This window comes from Salvia miltiorrhiza, chromosome 4 (assembly GCF_028751815.1).
Source record: "Salvia miltiorrhiza cultivar Shanhuang (shh) chromosome 4, IMPLAD_Smil_shh, whole genome shotgun sequence".
NCBI lineage: Eukaryota > Viridiplantae > Streptophyta > Magnoliopsida > Lamiales > Lamiaceae > Salvia > Salvia miltiorrhiza.
Genome location: NC_080390.1, coordinates 40,253,635 through 40,278,447, shown reverse-complemented (window position 1 = coordinate 40,278,447; position 24,813 = coordinate 40,253,635). Strand labels below are relative to the sequence as shown.

At 37.9% G+C, this 24,813-nt stretch overlaps 2 long non-coding RNA genes across 3 annotated transcripts; one reads left to right on the top strand and one right to left on the bottom strand.

Annotated features, from left to right (window-relative positions):
• Positions 1 to 443: 443 nt before the first annotated feature.
• On the bottom strand, positions 444 to 2,989 carry LOC131021652 (uncharacterized). The gene is made up of 4 exons (XR_009101019.1): positions 2,895 to 2,989; positions 2,758 to 2,814; positions 1,221 to 1,285; positions 444 to 706 (listed from the first exon to the last, which is right to left on the bottom strand). It is a non-coding gene; the product is annotated as an uncharacterized LOC131021652 (long non-coding RNA).
• LOC131021653 (uncharacterized) lies at positions 1,836 to 3,295 on the top strand. 2 transcript variants are annotated; one of them, XR_009101021.1, is made up of 2 exons: positions 1,836 to 2,495; positions 2,852 to 3,295. It is a non-coding gene; the product is annotated as an uncharacterized LOC131021653 (long non-coding RNA). The 2 variants fall into 2 exon arrangements; XR_009101020.1 differs by having other exon boundaries at positions 2,738 to 3,295.
• The last annotated feature ends 21,518 nt before the right edge of the window (positions 3,296 to 24,813 follow it).

The following is a 24,813-nucleotide window of genomic DNA, read 5'->3' as shown; positions in this document are numbered from 1 at the left end:
AACGCTCTCATGATTCATCATGTAACGTCAACATATGCTCTTACAACATAATAACTCATTATTAATCATGTTGTCATCCTCAAACTCAAACTATGCACCTTCAAAGTGTAACATCATAACTCATCATATAACCTCAACATCATGCTCTTCAAAATTTAACGTCAAATAAACTTTGAAATTTTACATACCTCGTTGAGCCTGGTGTGATGGTGCGCTGAGCTCACGGTTGTTAATAACTATTAGTCTAGTGACTCATTCTAGACTAAACTCAAGACTTCTAATTCAGAGCTTTCCTTCGCTCTGATACCACTTTGTCACAGCCCGCCCTAACTAAGGATAGTTAAGCCGAGTGATCTACGACTAGGGATGGGGTTAAAGAAGAAGGGGAAGAAAAGGGGCGTCATTTATAGCCGTAAAACTTACTCATCATAATAAAACTCGTCATTTTTTATTCATTAATACTCAATTGAAAATAGTCTATGAAAGACAGCATAAAACTTAATTAATATCATTAATCAAGTTATACATCATATGAAACCATTCTCTTAAGACTCAAAGTATGACATAACATACTATAACATCAACAACATCTTGCAGCGGAAAGTAGCTAGACATATGTATGAAGACATATTCTAGACAGGTTAACTATTTATTAACAACCCTGGAGACTCCGCTCATTGCAGCACCATCATCACATCAGCTCAACCTGCACATTTAGAAAACATATGCAGGGCTGAGTACAAAAGCACTCAGTGGGCACGTATGCCTAGGTATAAAAATACATGCTTCAAAACTGTAAATTGTCATGCCATCATAAACAGTACAGCAAGGGAGTTTTTCGCTAAAAAGGCCCAAGCTTACTAAGTTCATTTGTGATTCTTAAAGTTCGTCTGATCAGACTAAGTTCTTTTGTAATCTATCATATCTGAAACTGTATGCCGGAGAGGTGGCCACCTCTCACGGTCACTTGACCGGCCAACCCGCTAGATGACTCACGGTCACTGATGTACACTAGCCCTAGCAGGATAGCTATCAACTGCTCAGGACCCGAATTCGATTGCATCATTGGCAAAGCCAAAGCAGATAGATATCATACTAAAATTGAAGCATTTTATGGCAAGACAATACTTGAAATAACTTCAATTCAAAGATTTTGTCATGAAATAACTTGTTCAACTGTAATATGAAACTCATTTGATATATATGAAAGTAATGCCCACCTGATAGCAACTTTTGCTTTGGTAAAGTAGCTCCTTGACTGGCTATTATTACTCTCGCGCTTCACCTTTATTGCGATGATATAAAGTAAGATATTTGCTCGAATAAAATCCTCAATTAATGAGAATGCGTAATTTAACTATGCATGACTCGTATTCCGATAATTATTATTCTGAGATAATAATCTGGGAGATTCTATTATAAATTCTGATTGTCGGATTAAATAAATAAAATTAACTAATTGAGGATCGTCTCATGAGGGTGGATAAATAATTAATCCGCTCATCTTAGAGTATTCTAACTCACTTACTAATTAATAGCCTCGTTCTAAATTAATCAATAATTAGAATTAGCTCAATTTAATTAATAGATTAATCTAGACTACCCTTAAATTGGGCCTGATTTTAAGCCAAAAATAATAATGGCAGTCCAAATAAAAATTAACTCTAGCCCAAACTAATTAAATACAGCCCATTATCAATTTAGATCTGCAGCCCACATAATTAAAATGAAGGCCCAATTTTCGGCCCAAAGGTAAAAAAAAATCAGATGGCCCAACACAAGCCCACACATTTTAAAACTCCTAATTCCTTCTCCTACCTCACCCACTCGATTCTCTCCCAATTTCTCAAAATTGGTCTCAGCCATTTCTCTCTCTCTTTCTCTTCAAATCTCTCTGCGTCTGGACGTCCGCCGCCTCCGCAGCTCCGCCGCGAACGGCCCCGGCGAGGCCGTGTCCGGCCGAGGGTGCCGTCCTCGGCCACCCGCCCCTCTCAAAGAATCGATGCCTCCTTCTCTCATCTCATCACGGTTCGATGCCGCCGCCTCTGGAAGACCAGCGAGCAGCGCCGTCGTCGCGTCGCCTCCGCGTTCGATTTCTGGCGAGACCCCGTGCTTGGAGTTCCACGAACCGCGCTGTGCTTCAAAGGAGATCAGCAAGGGCCGCCGTTGGTTTTGTACATCCGGCGAAGTCGATGCCCTTCGCCCGCCTTCTAATTCTCTCACAGAATGGCTCAATTCCTCCTTTCAAAACGAGCCCTAGCTCTCCGCCGATTCAGGCGAAATCGCCGCGCCGCTGGGCTACGTCCGCCGCTGCTCTTGAATCCAGCGAAGTCGAGGCGACCGTAGGCGCCGCTTCTGAAATCCCGGGTCACCGCCCTGGTTCGACGCCGTTGCGTCTCCCTGGAGTCCGGCGGAGCAGGGCAGTCAACCCCCTCCTCTTCCGTGCGATTAGCGTCGACGTCAAGCCGTCATCTTTCCCCGTTTAAATGAAACAGGTACCTCGAATAAGCCTCCCTCCCCTTCTAAATGCTAAGTTCAATATTTAAGTCTATGTGGAGTCTTGGTTTTGCTACTGATTTGTGAGAGTTTTCTCATTGCCTTTATCTCAAGTGGAGAAAATATATATGTATAAATTGATTTCTGTATTATGCTTAGTCCCCTTAAACATATAATCATTTGTATACTCTGTATTCTTTAACTGATCATGGTTGTTGGATGAAATGTGAATGGATTGAAGTAAGGGAGCTTAGTATATACCTGTGAAGTTTGGTGTTTGGATGGCTGCTGTGATTATTGAATTCAATGGGGAAGGAACTGAAATTTGCAAATGTTGTTTCCTCAACAAATGCAGAAAGAACCAAGTATGAAATGAAGAAACTTAGGCCAAGACTCACCTCTCGATACTTGGCAGATGGCAGCAGGAATTAACTTCTCTTCATCTCCCTTTCTGGTGGTTGGTGTATGAGAGAAGGAATGAAATGTTAGGCTGGTGCTTTAATAAGTGAGTTGTTGGCTATAAAGTCAAAGGATTGGAGATGGTGGTTGGCTGAATTTGAAGGGAGGAGCCGATTGGTCTTCTCTCATTTTTCTTCTTTTTATTCTCACACGTTATCTCCCGCATGCTTGTAGGTATGTAGCTGTAGTGTTTTGTGATAGTGATAGGTTTTGATTGTAAGTAGGGAATAGTGGTGATGTAAATAATTCCCTACAGTCATTGTGTAAAGTTGTATCTGAAAATCTAATTTCTTTGTATCATCGCATATCTATAAAATTGGTTCTAGGTTTTGCTGAATAACTATGCTTCGATGTAACATCTCTACGAATTAAATAACTAATTTAACTCGTTCTCATTAGTCGGAACTAAATCACGACTTTCAAGTAACTAATAGAAATAAAATCTCTATCTCATATAAAATAACAACTTTAACTTGACTTTGTTAAGTCAATTATAAATCTGAAAATATAAATTATTGACTGGCTCAATAATTTATATTGCGGTTTTTCTCACTCGAGTTAACAAGCACAACTAAAATAATAATAGGCATAGTATACATACAATTTAGAATCATAGCTGAATTTTAAACATAAATAATTACTGGATTTCATTTACTGAAGAATGCGATAAATAAATATCGCATTTACTTATCTTAATCATAGAATAAAAGAGCGGGCTATTACATATATATATATATATATATATATATATATATATATATATATATATATATATATGGGGCGGTTATTCAATAAACCACCTTTATTTTAAGAATTACGAACCAGCAAAAATGCATGAATAAACTGTATAAAGACATGAATTGCGAAAAATAATTTTTTGCTACCTTTGGGATTCGAACTCAGGACCATGAATTTATCCAACAAGGTGATGAATCAACCGTAGATCTTGATGATCTAAGGGCTGAAAATGGTTCCTAATTTATATTTTAAGAAGCGTTCTTATTTTAGCCTTCCCCTATATATATATATATATACATATTTATCTTACTTATAACTACTACCATTCATTGCATGGAGGACAAATTAAGTGAGCATTTTTTTTTCCTAAAAAGTGTATCATTTTTTTCATTTTCTTCCGGTCTCTTAAAAATGTATCATGTCTATTTTGGGATATGACTCCCCACACCTCCTTATATTTTTATCCACCACACCTAAAAAGTAGTGGGTTTGTTTATCCACTCAACACATTATGTCATTATCTACCAACATTTCTTATTACTCATGTCGTCAACCAAATAATACATTTATTAGGGACAAAGGGAGTATAATCTTAAAACAGAATTTCAAATGTTTTTTATATTTATTAAATCTTTAATTATGTTTGTATGCTTTTTATATTTATTTATATATATTAACATATTTGCTATTATTATTTTTTAATTATTATATTAGATTTACATTTACGTATATATTAAGAATCGAAATGACTCATTGGAATATTATTAATTAGAGAACCATTTATTGATCAGTTTTAGGATTAAAAATAATAGTTTAATTTTGTAATAGCACGTCTACTTAAAATTACTAAGATCATCTACATTAATTGAAAATGAACGACAATTGTGACATATCCAACCCTTTTATTCACTAACCCATTGATGAAAAAAATATTTATCAATAAAACAACATAAATTAAAATATAGATGCATATAAAAATAATTATTGTCATACTTATTCAAGTTACTTGGCTCATATATGTTTACGACTCGCTAGCTAGTACTAGTAGCACCATTATTCAAATGTTTTTTTTTATTATTATTAAAAGCGAAACCCAACTATATGAAATACTTATTATTCAATATTATAAGAATAAACTTAATCAATTGGGCAATTTTATTTATGAAAATAAATCCTATCTCTTTTTTTCAAACTCATATTTTTTTTAAAAATAATTATATCTAACAAAATGATAGAATAAATATGATTTGATTATAAACTCAAAAAAATATTAAATTATGCAAATAGATGATTTTGTACACTTTATCTATATAATACATAATGATACTCATTATTATTTATGTTTTTTTTATGAATTTATTTATCTATACTCATTATCAATTAAGATTTTTAAGTAATTGATATTTCAAATATTGAAAATTCATATTTTATTGAATAATTAGTGTGAATTATTTCAATCTAAAAAGATGATTTACATTTATTTATATTTAAATTATACTATTTAATATGCATATATTTTTTTAAATACTACATCCGTCCACGAATGAACTTCATACTTGATGAGGAGTAATATATGCAAAGCAGATGAATGAACTCGGATAGAGGAATCACTCTGGTCAGAAGAATGGGTTCCGCCAGAGGAACGGGCTAAGTCAGAGGAATCACCAAAGACAGAGGAATTACTAGGGTCAAAGGAATGGGTTCCGCCAGAGGAACGGGCTCAGTCAGAGGAATCACCAAAGACAAAGGAATGACTTATCACTCAAGATAGGCAGCGGAATGAGCGACCGTTTTACCCGGGAAGAGCCAGAGCAGAGGAATCGCTCGTCTGCAGGAAAAATTACTACTATACCCCTGACCACGCGGGGAGCATGTTTTCAGAGATGAAATTACTATTTTACCCTTCTATTGTACTCTATAAATACTCCATGCATTCCCTTTGTATAGACTACGTGCTCTCCATTCACTACAACAACAATTTCATTTCTTTCTGGACAATTCAACTTTTTCTCTCAACTTTTATGCTCAAACACTAGGTAAAACTCGCAACTTAGAATTAGGTGTTGATAAAATACATTATCAACACTTTTCCTTTTTGAGATGTCCACAAAAAACTTCCTACCTATTTTTTTACTAAACCTATCACTTATAAATATCTCATTTACTCTTATTTTTCATCTTTTCACCACTTTCAATACTAATTAAAATATATTTTTATCATTTTCAATACACTCAACAATCTTTTATTCACTCAAATAATTTTGTTTTTTTAAATTCATATACTCAACAATTTTTTTTCACTCAAATAATTTTGTTTTTTAAAATTCATATCGCATCTTAATTTTACAAAAGGAGAAAATATCATTTAATTTGAATGTTGATTGTGCATGGCAGAAGTGAACCCTGAGCTGAGATGATTTTTCAATGAGGCTGTCGATTTCACTTTTAAGGATGACGTTGGATTTATCCATAGACATAGTCACACCTCGTTAATGCCATACAAAAACGTGGTAACCGTAGTTAAGGGAATCATAACTGAAATAGTGATTGCTTGCGCTGCTGCGCATCACTACCAGAGAGAGAGAGAGAGCTTTACGTAATTATTTTCAGTCGGTTCATAATTTGGTCCCTCGACATTCCAGACAAAAACATTTTGTACAATAAATCATTTCTTTAAGTTGCTAACGAGAGTAGTAGTAATAAATTGTCTATGTGAGTTCACGGTGCCAAGCTGTAGAGAATATAATAAAATAACTAAATTCTATTTTTATTTAAAAAATAAATTAAATAAATCAAGATTTTCCTTATTATATTAGTTTGTGAGTGACCATAATGTGGCTACATAGATTTATTGATTATAAAAAAACTAATGTTAGACAACAAAAGTATGGCCACAGGCCACCCACACATTAGGAGTCAGAGGGTTTTTTAGGATAATAACTTAGGTTGATTTTAAAAATTAAGACAACAACTTTCGAACTTGTAAAAATAGGACACTAATTAATAAGCGTTGCACCCGCAAAATATTTATTAGCTAATTATTGAATTTTGGGATTTTTTTTTGCACAGACCAAGCACATGACAACCCGCACGAAGGGATTGATTATATGACAAGCACGTCATTTCTACGGCTCCAGATAGGATGTCATGTGCTTGATCCATGCGGGAAAGTCCAAAAATTCGATAATTGACCGAGAAATATCATGCGTGTGCAACATTTATTAATTAGTATCCTATTTTCACAAATTCAAAAATTATTATCCTAATTTTTAAATCAACCTAAGTTACTATTCTAAACAATCCTAGACTCCACACATTAGTATTACAATTCCAACTAATTAAGATAAAAGTTCGATATACATTGGCCTCCAAAAAGGTAATGATGTGGTCTAAGGAAATTGGAACAATAACTAATTGCTTTATTACAAGATGCATGGGATGAGAGCAATGAGTAGTGTCAGTTACACACAACAGTTGGAATTATTCATGAAGTCATCATGCATGTTTTGTGTCTGTTTTGGGTTATTCTCATCGCACGTTATGTAGACATGTCATCAAACAAACATCCCTTTTTTTTTTAGAATTTCAAACAATTAAACATCCCTTATATATATACGCGTAACAAATTATAATGTCTGTATGAATTAAAAAATAAAACTTTCATGGATGTGAATTATAAATTGAACCTCAATAAGTGAGGTTCTTATTTATTAGTTAGTGGTATGAATGATAATTTCTAATCAAAGCATCGGTATATATTTGGGCTATTTAGTTTCTCCATCCATCTCATTACTTAATTCTTTTGTCGGTAAACCTTAAATTTCCTAATTTTTTTAGGGAAAATTTCCTAATTTATGATTGATGCTCCCAGATCATTATATATAGAACAAATAAAAAAAGATTAAATACTTTTAAAATAATTTATTTTAAAAAAATTATTCTAATTTAAAAAAAATAGTTATCTTTATTGTTTTCTCCACATTATAATTTTTTTTATCAATTTTTTTAATTTTACTTTTTTTTTAGTTTTTATACTTTAAAAATAATAAAAAATAAAAAGTTATTAAAAATTATGGAGAAAACAATAAAATTAATTAAATTTATTTTTTTGAATAAAATACTTTAAGGGTTAATTGCCGCAAAAACCATATACTTCTTCGATTTTTGATTTTTTCTCATGACAAAAAAAATCTGAACAGAAATCCATGAATTGAAAAAATAATTGCAATTTTTCCCCGCGTCCATTTTCCGGCGATCTCCGATGGAGCTCCGATCCAACGTGGCTTAACTGATTCCAAGTGTTAAAATAAAATCATGACATGGCAGCCACATTACCTTAATTTTCCACCTCACCTAAACCCGTAATTTTCCACCTCACCTCAACCCAAAACCCTCATAGAAGCCTTAATCTACTCTGGCGAGTTGTCAGCTCTGTCAGCTTTGGTGGCCTTGGTCAGCTCTGGCTACCATTTTTTGAGCATTCCATTTTCAAATTTTTGAGAAAGCATGGTCAAGTTAAGAACTAGATTTTTGCTCTGCATTAAGAACTACATTTTGAGCAGATTTTTGGTGTCATTCCATTTCCAGATTTCGAGCCATTAAGATCTACAAAGGAATCGCCGAAACGGATTTTTCTCGATGTGAGATACACGAAGAACGGCTGGTATTCCACATCCACATTGTGCAGGCGGTTGCAAAGCTCCTGAATTCGAGCTTCCAGTTAGGTTTTGGGACATTTTGCTCGACGAACCCTAAGCTTCAGATTTTGTAATTCAATTGTCAAAAAACCATAAAACGGCGTCGTTTAATTATAATTAAAACGGCGTCGTCTCGTTCAATTCCCGGCGATGACACGCTGGAAATTTGATTGCCACCTTGGATTCAATTTGGGGAAAAAATGGACGCGGGAAAAATTGCAATTAATTTTCCAATTCATGAATTTCTGTTCAGATTTTTTTTGTCATGAGAAAAAACCAAAAATCGAAAAAGTATATAGTTTTTGCGGCAATTAACCCATACTTTAACTAAATTCATTTTTTAAATTATTTAACTATATTTTATTTCGTCATATTTTATCCAAATAGCATTATTGTATAAATAATGGAATTGAAGATTGCATAGCGCAGGAAATGCGTGATTGGCTGAGTTACAAAGGGCGGAAAGACCACTGCACATGAATTTCCATTTCAATGAAGCCCACCAACATATGCCCTTTTAATTGCGAAATTGTCCTTTGCCCCCAAACACAATTATTAACGCCGTCATCCCCACCGTTTTCACATTTATGACCACTCCATTTTAGCATTAATGAAAAGTTTCTTTGTTCAGGATGGATTCTGATTCTTCCATTGATTCTCCGAAAGTAAGATGCTATTGTTTAACACTCCTACAAATGAAAAAACCGAGTCACTCAAAAACTCTATTTTGTGAAAGATTTTGAGTTCAATCTCATCTGCGGGTGGATAGTATTTCACCTGCGTGCGATTTCTTTTTCCTCTTTGTGTGGTGTAGAGATCATGTCTACGTGCGAGTTACTGATTTGATTATATATTAGATATCTCTTATAATTCCAAAAAAAAAACACCCCTATAAATGTAATTATTGAAAAAGCCATAACCTAATAATCATAACTTTTAATTAAAATTGTTCACTTTTATAAAAAACTTGATTCTATGTCCAAATTATAGTGAAGAGCCTAATATTTCTTTGTATGTTAATGCGTTGTCATTGTTTTTAAACTTTTCTTACACAAGTACAATTACATAAGAAAAGTATAAGAAAACCAAGATGATTGCATATTTAGCAAAAAAATAATTAAAGGGAGTTCACAAGGATGAGGACAAAAATATGCATTCCTTGAAGATCACAAGATCAAATGAAGTTCGGCCCAAATTCACCGATAAACAGCATTGTTGACCGCCTAACAGCCCCGCAACCCTGTTTTTTACGGGATTCAACTCTATCTTGAAGATTATGACGTGTTCAACAAGGAAAATAAGATCTCGAATATGCTGATAGACATGAAGAATTATAGTTCTATTATAAGTACATAAGAAGTCTTATTCTTATTAGAATTCTTACTATTTTAGTCTACAGACATTGTAAAAATAATCATTCAATATCGCTTAATATTACTCATTTACGCATAAAATCAATACAAAACCCTAAATTCTATATCATTCTTGTGTTCGTTTAGCTTTGTCATTAGAACCATTATTTTTATGCACAACAGTATGAACTTAAAAGTCAATTTAAAAGGCAGTTTTTGTAATTTAAATGACATTATAATTATATTAATGATTAACATTATTTATTTTTAATTTAATTTAATTTAACTTTTTGTAATTTAATTTTCAATTTTATTAAAAAAATTGAACTCCTAAATTGAAAGTCTGGCTCCCCCGCTTACCACAAGCCTAAAAGATAATAGCATTTCTGATTGATGACCTTAATCAAAGAAGCTCTTGAAGCTGCTGATGCGCAAAGCTTGTTAAACAAAAATGAGTCCCTTTTGATTCACTCAATTTTCGTTCTCTTCTCTCCAAGAGATCAAGAAAACTTGCCCAGAAGCGAGTGCAAGGAGATTGCCGAGATTATTATTATTATTATTATTATTATTATTATTATTATTATTATTATTATTATTATTATTATTATTATTATTATTAAGCATCAACCGACATTGTTTTGATGTTAGGCCATCTTTAGTGGAGGGGCGATAAGGGGGGATCGAGTTGGCTGAAGGCACGCACCGCGCGCTGGAGACCTGCGGCGGTGCGTGCCCGGGTTGATTCCTCGCCTCGAGGTGATTGGGGTGTTTAGTGTTGCGCGTGTTGTACACGCGCGATACGTGTGTTGTACACGCGCGATACTTAAAAAAAAAAAAAAAAAAAACGAAAATTGCTGAATTAAAAAATGAAGAAGCTTTTGCCAATTTTTTATTTTTGTGGCAAATGACCGTTGCCTTGTGTTGGGACACAAAAAGATATATCCAACCTCCTGGTTTTGATGATACCAAAACTATTAGAAAGCTCTTCTAGACTGATATTCTCTTTAAGAAATGTAAGTGTTTTAGTCCTCGTTAGTTTAGACGGGAGCGGCAAAGACTGAAGACCAATGTCTGAAGACACCAGACTGAAGACTGAAGCATGAGATTAAAAATACATTTTCAGCAGAGCCGACTGGAGAAATGACACTGAAGTCTATTTGACAATACTCGGACTGAAACTTTGGAATGCATCAGTCAATTGCTCAAGAAGCTAAAGTAGTCAACCGTCGTAGAAGGTGAATTTAATGCAAAGGACAGAAGCATTGAATGCCAAAGATAGGAGATCGTCCTTCTCGACACAAAGCTTCTCTTTCCGTGTCACATCGGCCTGCAAACACCATCTCCAAGCGAAAGAAGACGTTACCACTTTTAGCTTTATGGAGATCAGAAGATTGAAGACTTGAGCCCAAATTCAAACATGTCTCACAACGACAATTTCTGAAGAACATCTCCTCCAACGGATCTATTCAGGACATTGCCTATAAATAGACTCAACGTTCAAATTCATTCTTCACCGATTCAAACACACAAGCTAAACCTCTGCCGAATTTGCAACTCAGCCTACTCACAATCATCCAAAGTTTGAACCGAAAAAGAGAATATACAAAGCTCAAATCAGATTCCTGATTACCTACATTATCTTAGAATACTCAGGCAATACATTGTAAACCTTTAGCCTAAGCACTTATTACAGAGAGCATGTTCTCTGTAATTTAGTTGGAAGAATAAACCCCTTTTCAACCGAGCGAAAAGAGAGTTTGAGTGATAGAGCTATAGACGGTTGTCTAGACTCGAAGAGTTCTCAATCCCCGCAAGCAAGACGAGTGGAGTCTTAGCGTTTCTGCGAGATTGAGAAAAGAGACAAGAAGTCCAACCCAATATGTTGGCACTGAAACAATTTGTTGTGCACCCGTAAGCACAAGCGAGTACTCGTCAACCTGGTCGACTGACCGTGGATGTAGGAACGTGTTTCCGAAGCACGTAAAAATCTTGTGTCATTTATCGCTTTCAGTATTTTGTTTTCGCTTCTTGTTCTCAATCACTTTACTGAAATTGATAACTTAAAAATAGAAACTTTAAAATACGTAACTTGTTGCTCTAAAGGCTTTTTCAGTTCATTTAGCTTTCGCACCTATGTGAAAACTTCTACTGACATTCCTTTTGTTTATTGAAAAGTTTTCTCACCTTACTCTTGTCACGACCGGCCCTAATTAAGGATAATTAAGCCGGGAAAACCGTGACTAATGAAGCGAGATTATAAGCGGGGTAGAAAGGGGATAATCAAACAAGGAAGGATCGCATTTCATCATTTAACAAAAGGGATATTTATAATATAACAGAGGTTTAGTCGTATAGACTCAAATAACTAGTAAGTTCAGATAACTCTGACTTAGCCAAAATAACAATAAACTTCTGAGTACGCAGCGGAATAAGGTTCTGATTACATGTATGAAGACATGTAACCCTAGAGTTTTTCATAGCATATAATATTGCGACAAAAGAGGATTCCACTCGTCACTTCATCACCATCATCTACTGCTCAACCTGCACATTTAGAAATACATGCAGGGCTGAGTACAAAGGTACTCAGTGGGCACATATGCCTACTATGAAATATAACATGCTTCGTAAAGATTTAAATTGTCATGCCATCATAAACAGTACAGCAAGGGGTTTTTCGCTAAAAAGGCCCAAGCTTACTAAATTCAGTTGTGATTCTTAAAGTTCGACTGCAGTCTAAGTTCTCTTGTAATCTATCATATCTGGAACTGTGTGCCGGAGAGGTGGCCACCTCTCACGGTCACTTGACCGGCCAACCCGCTAGATGACTCACGGTCACTGGTGTACACTAGCCCTGGCAGGATAGCTATCAACTGCTCAGGACCCGAATTCGATTGCATAATAACTGGCAAAGCCACATCAAATAGATATCATACCAAACATTGAAACATTTATGGCAAGACAACAGTTGAAATAATTTGTCACTTCAATTATTTTGTAACGAAATAACTTGCTCAAATGTAACATTAAACTCATTTGCTATATATATGAAAATAACCCACCTGTTAGAAACTTTCTGTGGTACAGTAGCTCCTTGACTGATTATAAATCTCATGCTTGACCTTTATTACGAGAATATAAATAAGATACTGCTCGAGTAAAATCCTCAAATAATGAGAATACGGAATTAACTATGCATGATCCTTATGCATGAATTATTATTATGAAATAATAATCAGGAAATTTCTATTGTTAATCCAGGCTATCGGATTTAAACAAAAGCTAAGTCTCGTCTCATGAAGCCGGATAATTAACAAAATTAATATGTTCTCTTAGGGTGTTCTAATCCGCCAATTAAATAAATCTCGCTCGAGGTAATCGATAGAAAAGAAATAAATAAATACTTCGACTTATTTGCTTTATAACCTCATAAACTCAATCGGGCTTAATAAATGGGAGAAAGTACTGTAGTAAGATTAAATAATTAAAAGGCTCAACATAAGGTAGCCTAATAATTAATTAAGTAGAAGTGAGCTTGAATAATTAATATGAGAGGCCCAATTAAATAATTCATCGGCTCAAGTAATTAAATAAATCTTGGCCCAATAAATAAATAATTTGATTAGCTGGGCTCAATTAAATAAATCAAACGAGGCCCAACGAAGATAATATAACAGCCCAATTAAAATAAAATAGATGGGCTTCAATTTAAATAAATTCGGCCCCATGAAATAATGTAATAAAAGCCCATCCGAGTAAAATAAATAAGGCCCAACTGAAATAAAATAACCAAGGCCCAACTGAAATGATACAGCAGCCCAAATAAGTGAATAATCAAAGGCCCATAAAATAAAATCAGAGGCCCAATCAGTAATTAAAATCGGCCCATATAAATAAAATCAGAGGCCCAACTCTTATGGAATAATTAAAGCCCAACCTTTTAAAATATTTCGGCCCAAAAATAATTATATAGGAGCCCAAAATCAAATAAATGGTGAAGCCCAAAATAAACAAAATAGGGCCCAACCCATGTATATCACTCGACTCTCTCCCTCTCCAATACCAAATCTGTCTTTCTCTCTCTGATCTCTCTCAAAATCACGCCCAAAATCAAACAGACGTCCCTCTCTCTCTTTTCCTCCCTCTCGCTCCGCCTCCAATCGGCTCCGCCGCGAGCGGCTCCGGCGATCGGGGCCGCTGCTGTCTCCGTCCTTGGGTCTGGCGAAACTGTACTGCCATCTCTCACCCTCAATCTGCCTCCAGTCGAGGCGTCCGCCACCGCCGCCGTAATCCGACGAGCCAGCCGCCGCCTTCACCTTCTCACATCTCTATTCTCCCTCTCGATTCACGGACGAAAGCAAAACGAAAGGGAGCCCTGATTTCCTCCCCAAATCAGAGAGCGCCGCCGCCTGGAGCCATCGCCGCTGTCCGGAGCTGCTGCTACTGGAATCTTCGGCGACGTTGTCGCCTCAAGCTGGCGTTGCTCCGATTTCTGGAGTCGGTCAGCCTCTTCCCCTCTAGCTTGTTAACGCCGTAGCTGTCGCCTTCAAATCTCGCTAGCACCTTGCCGCCGCCGCCGGGTTCTAGAATCGGCGAGGTCTCCGTGCTCCCCTCCCTGTGTTCGTCCGGCAGGTAGCAATCCAGAGGCTGCCACCGCCAAGGGGCAGTCGCCCTTCTCTTTCTCCGGCCGGCGTCATGGTTAATCTGATGCAGGCTGGACAACGAGAGTTCGCCGCCTTCTCACTCCATTCCGGCAGTTGGGGCTCGGCAGTTGCTTGGGCAGTCGGCCCATTTTTCCCAAAGCTAAGTAACTCATCTCCATTCGAATAAAAGTCCTAGTTTTTGTGGTCGTGAGTTCTCGTAAATGCTATTCTGGAGTGCAGTGAAAGTGAAGCATATAATTCCTTCTTTGCTAAGAAGTTAAGAAATCTCATTGTGTTTATAAAGTATAGTGAAGTATGCCTACAATTCGTTCCATCTCCTTAAGCACTTCATAGATGATCGATTATGCTATGATATGATGACAGTATATGTGGCTTGAATGAGTTGAGAAAATGAACTGAAACAGTAGTATATACCTAGAAAATGATTAGAGGTTTGTTGTTGTTGCTGAGTTAAATAAGCTGATTGGATCTTGTTGAAGTTTGGCAAAATTTGAACTGCTCTATCTCTCTCTCTTTCAAGTGTTAACTGGTATCAAATGATTGAATCTGAAAATGGTAGTATTTGTTGTTGTTTAATGAATACAGGTAAAATCATGGAAGAAGATGGAGAGTTTAAGCCAAAGCTTACCTTGAAGTTGGCAGGACACTGGATGAGGATTTCTCCTCCTCCAAAAGCTTCCAAGTGCAGAATGAGGAGGATAGTGAATTGGAGGCTGATTAGCATTGATTTACGTTGCATAATTGAGTGTAGTGGTGGGGATAGTTGGTGGAGTGGAAAGCAAAGTGTAGTGGTGGTAGTGGTGGTAGAAATGGGGAGCAAAGGTTGGTGGAAAGAAAAAGAAAGAAAAAAAATGTAGAGAAGGATTAATGATGTATTATCTAAGTCTCGGTGATTCTGTAACTGTAATAAAATATTGGCTTCGATTCTGCTTGATACTGTATATTTACATAAATCTCGTATTTCGTCATGTGATTTCTTGCTAAAATCGATAAGTTATAAAATGAATCTAAATTAAATCCGTAGATTTAATTTGTTTGTTGTTCTAATATTTAAATTAAATCCGCAGATTTAATTAACTCACGAGTCGAAAATAATCCACGACTTAAGTGAAAAAAAAAAATCTAGTTCCATCTCGTTAAATAAATAACGTGACTTTGCTAAGTCAGTTATAACTCTGAAATAATATCATTGACTATTTTAACAATATAAATTCAGGATCATCAGCTGAATTCATATCAGGATAATAACTGGTTTCATTCACTGATGAACAATAATAAACACGCATTACTGGATTTAAAAATATATAAAAGAGCGGGTCACTACATACTACCCCTCTTAACAAAAATTTCGTCCCGAAATTTGCATATTTCTTCTAAAACAGTTCGGGATATTTCTCTTTCATTTTGTCTTCAAGCTCCCACGTGGCTTCCTCTTGTCCGTGGTGTCTCCATAAAACTTTCACTGATGTGATTGCCTTATTCCTGAGTTGCTGTACTTTTCGATCTAGAATGACCTCTGGTCTCTCGTCATAGCTCAAGTCTGGGCAAATGATCATCTCTTCTTGGTGGATTACGTGCTTTGGATCGAAAACGTATTTTCTGAGTTGTGATACGTGGAAAACATTGTGAACGTTTCCAAAACTTGGCGGTAATGCCAACCTATAGGCTACTGGGCCTATTCTCTCCAAAATCTCATAAGGTCCTACAAACCGAGGTTTGAGCTTTCCCTTGACACCAAACCTAATTATCCCCTTGGAGGGAGATACTTTCAGGAATACCTTGTCTCCTAATTCAAACTGTAATTCGGTTCGGCGTGCATCAGCGTAAGATTTCTGTCTATCTTGCGTCTCCTTTATTCGACCTCGGATCTGGCGAACTATCTCAATCATCTCACTGACCGCATCCGGTCCTAAAATTTTCCTTTCACCCACTTCATCCCAATAAAGTGGTGATCTACATTTTCTTCCATACAATGCCTCATATGGTGCCATATCGATAGTCGCCTGGTAACTGTTATTATAGGCAAATTCAATCAACGGCAGCACTGCTTCCCAACTTCCACCCCTGTCTAACACCACTGTTCTCAACATATCCTCGAGGGTCTGAATTGTCCTTTCAGACTGCCTGTCTGTCTGTGGGTGGAAGGCGGTGCTGAAATTTAGCCTCGTGCCTAACTCCTTTTGTAAGCTCATCCAAAATCTAGAAGTAAATTTTGAGTCTCGGTCTGAAGTGATTGACACGGGTACACCGTGTAAGCGTACAATCTCTCGAACATACAACTGAGCTAGCTTGTCTGACCCGTGTGTGATCGGTATTGGTATAAAATGAGCACATTTTGTGAGTCGATCCACTATTACCCAAATGGCAGTGTTTCCTCTCTTTGTTTTGGGCAAACTGGTCACAAAATCCATTGCTATGTGCTCCCACTTCCATTCTGGGATTTCCAATGGTTGTAGCTTTCCATATGGCCTTTGGTGTAGGGCCTTCACTTATTGGCAAGCTAGGCATCTCTCTACAAAGGATGCTATGTCTCTTTTCATGCCTTCCCACCAAAAATGCTTCTTTAGATCTTGATACATCTTAGTACTCCCGGGGTGGGCAGTATAAGGGGTATCGTGAGCCTCACTCATGATTTTATCCTTAAGTTCATCATCGTGGGGGATGCATATCATTCCCTCAAAGAGGATAGCATTATCTGATGTTTCTTGATAATTCTTGACTCCTCCTTTCCTTACTGCTTCCCGTAGTTCTCCATTTTCTCGTCTTTTCTTTGTGCTTCTACAATCATCTTTCTCAAGCTAGGTATCGTTGCAACAACGCTTGCTATCGTCCCTGGTGGTTTAACCACTTCTATGCTCATTTTTCCAAACTCTTTGATGAGCTCATTCTTTTGGGTGACGAGGCATCCCAACCTAGATTGAGTTTTACGGCTCAATGCATCAGCTACTACATTGGCCTTACCCGGGTGGTAGTTAATACCGCAGTCATAATCCTTCACTAGTTCGAGCCATCTCCTCTGTCTCATGTTGAGGTCCTTTTGCTCGAAAAAATATTTCAAGCTTTTGTGGTCTGTGAATATCTCGCACCTAACTCCATATAGGTGGTGTCTCCAAATCTTTAGTGCGTGCACCACTGCAGCTAACTCCAGATCATGAGTCGGGTAATTCAGTTCATGTGGCCTAAGATGTCGTGCCGCATATGCTATCACTCTTCCTTCTTGCATCAGCACGCAGCCAAGTCCATTTTTGGACGCGTCTGTGTAAATCACGTATTCCTTATCAGCTGTTGGGACGGCTAACACTGGTGCCGTAGTCAACTTTTCCTTGAGTTCTTGGAAGCTCTTTTCGCACTCCTCTGTCCAAGAAAATTTTATTCCCTTCCTGAGTAGTTGCGTCATTGGCCTTGCAATTTTGGAAAATCCTTCCATAAACCTCCGATAGTAACCTGCCAATCCTAAGAAACTTCTTATCTCATTAGGGTTAGTAGGCGATCTCCATTCGCGCACCGCTTGCACTTTCTCAGGGTCCACTTTAATCCCTTCTGATGACACAATATGTCCTAAAAAAGTGACTTCGCTGAGCCAAAACTCGCACTTGCTGAATTTGGCATAAAGGCGCTCCGTCCTCAACGTTTCTAGGACAATTCTCAGATGTTCCTCATGGTCTTTCTCGTTCTTCGAGTAGATCAGGATGTCATCTATGAATACCAAGACAAATTTGTCTAAGTACGGATGGAACACTCGATTCATGAGGTCCATGAATACGGCTGGCGCGTTGGTTAGCCCGAATGGCACAACTACAAATTCGTAGTGGCCATACCTAGTTCTAAACGTCGTCTTAGGTACGTCTTCTGGTCGAATCTTCAGCTGATGATAACCAGATCACAAATCAATCTTCGAGAACACGCTGGCTCCCTTGAGCTGATCGAAGAGGTCATCTATCCGTGGTAAATGATATTTGTTCTTGAGTGTCACTTTGTTCAGTTCTCTATAGTCTATGCACATTCGCAATGTGCCGTCCTTTTTCTTCACAAAAAGTACGGGTGCACCCCAAGGTGATACACTTGGCCTAATGAATCCAAGTTCCAAAAGTTCTTGCAGTTGTATCTTGAGTTCTTCCAACTCTTTAGGAGCCATCCGGTATGGTGCCTTCGAAATGGGAGCTGCCCCGGGCTCCAAATCAATGGTAAACTCAATTGGTCTGTCCGGTGGTGGCCCTGGCAGAATCTCTGGAAATAAATCTGAAAAATCCCGTACAATTGCTACATCTTCTATGCTCCTTTCAGTTCCCGGTTCTCCGTGCAAGTATACGAGGTAAGCTGGGTATCCCTTCTTCATCATTCTCGTTGCTTGTAGAGCGGAGATGATCATCTTTCTTCTTCCCATGCTAATTCCGTGGAAATGTGACGGCTCCCTTCCTGGGGGTCGAAATGATATCCGTCTTTCATTACATAGGATGGTGGCGTAATTTTCAGCCAGCCAGTCCATTCCTAGAATTATGTCCACGTCTCTCATCGGTATAACATATGAGTTGTGCACCACCATCTTGAGTGATCCTATGTTCAATTCTAAGTTCAAGCACACATGTTTGACTATCGTCATCCCTCCTATAGGTGATGATATACTCAACTCCTGGTCAGCTCTTTCCATTTTAAGTTTTAAGGTGTCGACACATGTACTTGAAATGAAAGTATGCGATGCGCCCGTATCAAACAGAAGTACGACATGGGTATTAAGTAGCATGCCCATACCTGCCAGGTTTCCCTGGTTGTTCTCGGGATGCTTCTGCCTCATAGCATAGGCTTTAGCACGACGAGGCTTTTCATGTTGTTTCTGTTGTCGCTGCTGTTGTTGGCGGGCCTGTTGCTGATACGGTTGTTGAGGTTGTGGTTGGTACGGTAGCTGTTGGTGCTGCTGTGGCTGCTGATACTGTGGTTGCTGCCTTGGGTATGGTTGGGGCAGAGCTTGGATTGCTCGCAGATGCGGAGCCTGGATAGGTGGATTCGGCCTTGAACTCGTCCCATGTTGCTTATTCGGGCACCGGTTTGCATAGTGCCCCTTCTGGTTGCAGATATAGCAACTATCACTGCCGGCCTTACAGATTCCCACATGACTTTTGTTACATTTGGGGCAATGTGGGGCCCTCTGTTGGTTATTTCCCATCTGTTTCGGTGCGCCCTGGCTTCCATAGCCCTGTGACTGGAAGACCCGTCCCTGCCATGGCCTCTTCTCGCCTTGGTTCGGGTTACTGTTGTCCCATCTCCTCTTTCCTTTGAAATTCTGATTATAACTTTGATCATGTGGAGGTGCTGGCGCAGGTACAGTTGCAGGTCTTTCTCCTGGCATGGCTGCCTCAATGTCTAACGCTCGGCTGAGCGACTCAGTGTAAGACAATCCTCCGTGGCTTGCCAAAGCCATCCTAATTTCGTGCTTCAGACCGGCACAAAACTTTTCAGCCATCTTTTCATATGTGTCAACTTGTTCCGGCGCATATCTAGACATATCGCAGAACATCCTGTCGTATTGAGTTACCGACATCTTTCCTTGCTTTAGATTGTAAAATTCAACTTCCTTCTTCTTGCGGTAGCTCTTGGGTATATACTTGTCATATATACCGACTTTGAATTGTTCCCAAGTCAAGTTTTCTATCTGCTATGCTGTCATCGTTTTCATCCTTGCTTCCCACCAGAAATCAGCTGACCCAGTCAACTGAAAGGACATACAAGTCAGACGCTCCTGATCAGTGCAGCGCAGGAAGTTGAAAATGCGCTCAATAGCGCGAACCCAAGTCTCAGCTTCTGCCGGGTCTCCTGTCCCGTTGAAGGTGGGTGGGTTCTGTCGCAAGAATAATTCCTCAATCCGCCGTTCTGGCTGAACAGGTGGTTGAACTAATTCAGGTTCTGGCCCTGCTTCTGGGCCTCTCTCATCATTCCGGGGAATCCTTCCCCCTCCTCTCGGACGCCCTCGTCTTGGTGGCATTCTAATGAGTAAAAACACAAGTTATCAGCGCATTAAAATGCAATAAGGACATACTATCATTTCTATAGTTACTCCTTAACTCATCGAGTTCTGCTCCTGCTAAAACTTAAGCGAACATATAAATAAAACATAGCGGTTCGACTTGTCGCGAAAGACTGATAGGGTCGCTACATAGACATGGGAAATTAGTATCAATGAGAACTATTTCATCAACATTTGAATATAGATATGGTGATCTATCCAAGCATTATACATGATGAACTGGCTATCTTGCAAATTCATCATGAAAGAGCTCAGTTCCAAAATGCCCTATTAACCAGCGTTTCCGTACTAATACTAGTCAAAATAACTAAGCCAACATAGGGGCATACAAAAGTATCGAAATGATCATCGTTTTCAAAATACACAAATAAGGTCCTACTAAATGCACAAGAGATTGTCTGTATGCATTACGTGCTTGACCCTTGGGTTGAAGCATACGTGTTTGACTGATTTAATCTGATGAGTATCTGTTTGTCCTTGGGTGACAGAAAATCTACCAACAGCTAGTAGATCGCAATGATTCAAATCACAAATGGCAATTAGGCAAAGTGTTTCAATAATTTGCCAAACAATTGAAAATGAATAACCATAGGATAGAAATGAATTGACTGAAAGGTCGAAACGAAATGACCTAATAGTCTGAACCCGTTTGGCTTTTCAGATGAAGGTTTAAAATATATAGGTTTAAAGACCCATATATGACGACTACTGAGATTTTGGCCATGTGGACTGGCCAGGTCCGACACAACTACTTCTCAGTCACTCGGAAATACTTTTCCGAACTTGGTAATTCTTGATCACTAGCTGCAAAAGGTACCTCTGTTATAAAATCTCCACTTTTTTTTTTTTTTTAATATCTAAAATCTATCATTGAGAATGTTCTAGAGATTCTCAAGATTGAAGTCTATTTTCTATAATCAACATCATTTCCTAAAATCTTCTATGAGCGAAGTAAGACCTTTCAACAGTATTCAAACTTACTCAACAATCTAAACGATCTTAATATGTTACTTCTAGCATTGAGCGTTCATTCTCATAACGCTTGAAATGTGACCATGTAAATTGAAACACTAACGTGCCCTTGCGAAGGACCTTCTGAATCATGACATCTTTCATAATGAAATAGATTTTGCTTCTCTGAGCATCTTATTTAGTATGGATCGCTACACATAATACTAAGTCATGGAACGACTTTAGTCAACGCCTTCATTCTGGTCACTATGTTGATCGTCTAACCCGAGATGTTGTAATTGGGGCGATGTCTTTGATAGAGTAAGGTATGTATACTTAACTTGAGTATACTCTTAGGGTCTCGTTAGAATCTCAATCCTTTAACCCCATCGTCGAACCGTTGCCGACATTTCAAGCTCTTATTAAACTTGCAACCATCCTTGGGAATTTATCCCATTTTATGCATTTGCATAGATTTTTCTTTTGTCAATCATAATGGTTGGTAACTGCTAGTATCCATGTCACATCTCGTCTTTCGGATTCGTAGCACGTGATCATAATCAATAAGGGTTCTCAACCATGTCCCGTGTAATGTAATAGGTAATGTAAAAGGTTCCGTATATCAGGAATTGCAAGCTGAAAGTTCTAGTCGCAATACTATATCATCATTAAACAAAGCGTTATGACCCGATGCGAGTCTAACTCTAAAGTTTGAACATAAATCATAAAGGTTCTCTTCATGCCATAACTAGTGATAATCGAGGCTAGAAGTGAGTCTCAACTTATTAGGGATTAGCTAACTGATTACATAAGTCACACTCATCGCTATAAGCAATATCATACTTAAACTATCATTGAATAAGGCAATAGTCGATTAGGTGTTCCGTCTCGCGTGAACAACCTGAATGAAGAACTATGCCTGCTTCAGTGATTCGTGCGTGGCACTCTGCTTGCACTGCTTTCATTGGATTCTCTTCCTCTTTCTCAGCTCTTCACCATGGCTATAGTGAAATATAACTGAGTTTCTAGCTTCTATTGTTCTTCTCGTAACAGTGATCATGCATTCTTAACGCATCTAAGTTCATTGAGATATCTAATCAATCAATAATGCAAAAACTTGAATGTAAGCATCAGTACATTCATATAAAACGTGAACTTCTCAATGTTTTAAAATCATTACCACCTTCTTTCTTGCTGAGCATGACGATGTGATGAAGTGCTGAGCTTTTGTCGACTGACTATTTCATACTAGTTATCATACTAGAAAAATTGGTTAACTCTAGGGTTCAGAGCAAATGATTTGCTCTGATACCACTCTGTCACGACCGGCCCTAATTAAGGATAATTAAGCCGGGAAAACCGTGACTAATGAAGCGAGATTATAAGCGGGGTAGAAAGGGGATAATCAAACAAGGAAGGATCGCATTTCATCATTTAACAAAAGGGATATTTATAATATAACAGAGGTTTAGTCGTATAGACTCAAATAACTAGTAAGTTCAGATAACTCTGACTTAGCCAAAATAACAATAAACTTCTGAGTACGCAGCGGAATAAGGTTCTGATTACATGTATGAAGACATGTAACCCTAGAGTTTTTCATAGCATATAATATTGCGACAAAAGAGGATTCCACTCGTCACTTCATCACCATCATCTACTGCTCAACCTGCACATTTAGAAATACATGCAGGGCTGAGTACAAAGGTACTCAGTGGGCACATATGCCTACTATGAAATATAACATGCTTCGTAAAGATTTAAATTGTCATGCCATCATAAACAGTACAGCAAGGGGTTTTTCGCTAAAAAGGCCCAAGCTTACTAAATTCAGTTGTGATTCTTAAAGTTCGACTGCAGTCTAAGTTCTCTTGTAATCTATCATATCTGGAACTGTGTGCCGGAGAGGTGGCCACCTCTCACGGTCACTTGACCGGCCAACCCGCTAGATGACTCACGGTCACTGGTGTACACTAGCCCTGGCAGGATAGCTATCAACTGCTCAGGACCCGAATTCGATTGCATAATAACTGGCAAAGCCACATCAGATAGATATCATACCAAACATTGAAACATTTATGGCAAGACAACAGTTGAAATAATTTGTCACTTCAATTATTTTGTAACGAAATAACTTGCTCAAATGTAACATTAAACTCATTTGCTATATATATGAAAATAACCCACCTGTTAGAAACTTTCTGTGGTACAGTAGCTCCTTGACTGATTATAAATCTCGTGCTTGACCTTTATTACGAGAATATAAATAAGATACTGCTCGAGTAAAATCCTCAAATAATGAGAATACGGAATTAACTATGCATGATCCTTATGCATGAATTATTATTATGAAATAATAATCAGGAAATTTCTATTGTTAATCCAGGCTATCGGATTTAAACAAAAGCTAAGTCTCGTCTCATGAAGCCGGATAATTAACAAAATTAATCCGTTCTCTTAGGGTGTTCTAATCCGCCAATTAAATAAATCTCGCTCGAGGTAATCGATAGAAAAGAAATAAATAAATACTTCGACTTATTTGCTTTATAACCTCATAAACTCAATCGGGCTTAATAAATGGGAGAAAGTACTGTAGTAAGATTAAATAATTAAAAGGCTCAACATAAGGTAGCCTAATAATTAATTAAGTAGAAGTGAGCTTGAATAATTAATATGAGAGGCCCAATTAAATAATTCATCGGCTCAAGTAATTAAATAAATCTTGGCCCAATAAATAAATAATTTGATTAGCTGGGCTCAATTAAATAAATCAAACGAGGCCCAACGAAGATAATATAACAGCCCAATTAAAATAAAATAGATGGGCTTCAATCTAAATAAATTCGGCCCCATGAAATAATGTAATAAAAGCCCATCCGAGTAAAATAAATAAGGCCCAACTGAAATAAAATAACCAAGGCCCAACTGAAATGATACAGCAGCCCAAATAAGTGAATAATCAAAGGCCCATAAAATAAAATCAGAGGCCCAATCAGTAATTAAAATCGGCCCATATAAATAAAATCAGAGGCCCAATTCTTATGGAATAATTAAAGCCCAACCTTTTAAAATATTTCGGCCCAAAAATAATTATATAGGAGCCCAAAATCAAATAAATGGTGAAGCCCAAAATAAACAAAATAGGGCCCAACCCATGTATATCACTCGGCTCTCTCCCTCTCCAATACCAAATCTGTCTTTCTCTCTCTGATCTCTCTCAAAATCACGCCCAAAATCAAACAGACGTCCCTCTCTCTCTTTTCCTCCCTCTCGCTCCGCCTCCAATCGGCTCCGCCGCGAACGGCTCCGGCGATCGGGGCCGCTGCTGTCTCCGTCCTTGGGTCTGGCGAAACTGTACTGCCATCTCTCACCCTCAATCTGCCTCCAGTCGAGGCGTCCGCCACCGCCGCCGTAATCCGACGAGCCAACCGCCGCCT